Below are 1041 nucleotides of genomic sequence, written 5' to 3'. Positions count from 1 at the left end.
TATGTCTTTTTGTATATATGTACTTTAAATATTTCAAAAAAATTCATTCATTTTACCTTAACAGATTTTTTACAAAAAATATAATAAGCTTGTGACAATTTAAACTTAACTGTTTATATGAAGAAAAATGAAAATGACTAAAAGAACTGCCTTAAATTAATTGTAAGTTTAAATGGCAGTTAAAAAATGACCAGGGTACTGTAACTCAAGTTTTTTAATAAACAAATTCAGTATCTGTTCTTATCAGCTTAATATCTGATACGGGTCCCATCGGGGCCCAAGATATTAAACTTATTTTTGGACGGCGGCGGAGAGGTCGGAGCTTGCTCCACCTCCGCCACGGGTTGGCCTGGTATTGCAGTTCTTCCAGGATCGGCCCACCTCGCTCAATGAATCTAAAATCAAACACCATATATATATATATATATATATATATATATATATATTCCTAACGTCATAAGAGGGAAAGTCGTCATTGGCTAGTAGATCATTTTGAAGATTCGGACGGATTTGTTTTGTAAATTTTACCATAATTGTCGTACGTTACCAACGGTATGATTTTTTAAGTCACTTTCGTTACTAACAGGAGACATGATTAGGAGTTCACAGCCGGCCGCTTTTCGACATTCGCGTTGGCAACACGTCTTCCCCTTTAAAAAAATTACCCCCTCCCAAATCATGGTAACTCCGTTCTCGAAACGGACACCATATAAGTTATTTACATCGAGTTACCTAGCGAGGATTGCGTAACTATCGCTGTAGAAATAGGGGACTGTTAAAAGCGGGATGGTTTGGAAAAAACGAGTTTTTGTGTTGCTGATGCCGGGGCGCGTACTACGCGGCAACCACGGTCAATTCGTAGTGCCATATCTCATGACACTTCTCTACAGCTGTTCTGGTAAGCGTGCAGGAGGAAACTCCGTATGATCATGATCTTACTTTTTCTAATTATCGATTAAGCACGGTTCCATGTTGCCACTTATTAAAAAAAAGACCCAGAGAAAACCGAAGATAAATTATCGCCTTGGCGAACTAGTTAGA

The 1041-nt window shown here is 37.8% G+C and overlaps 1 non-coding gene across 1 annotated transcript; it reads left to right on the top strand.

The window, feature by feature from the left end:
- Positions 1-200: 200 nt before the first annotated feature.
- LOC149930997 (U2 spliceosomal RNA) lies at positions 201-386 on the top strand. The gene has a single exon (XR_016476476.1). It is a non-coding gene; the product is annotated as a U2 spliceosomal RNA (small nuclear RNA).
- The last annotated feature ends 655 nt before the right edge of the window (positions 387-1041 follow it).

This window comes from Leiobunum rupestre, chromosome 9, assembly GCF_980474605.1.
Source record: "Leiobunum rupestre chromosome 9, qqLeiRupe1.1.hap1, whole genome shotgun sequence".
Taxonomy (NCBI): Eukaryota; Metazoa; Arthropoda; class Arachnida; order Opiliones; family Sclerosomatidae; genus Leiobunum; species Leiobunum rupestre.
The sequence above is the reverse complement of the archived record's forward strand: the minus strand, read 5'-3'. Positions and strand labels throughout refer to the sequence as shown.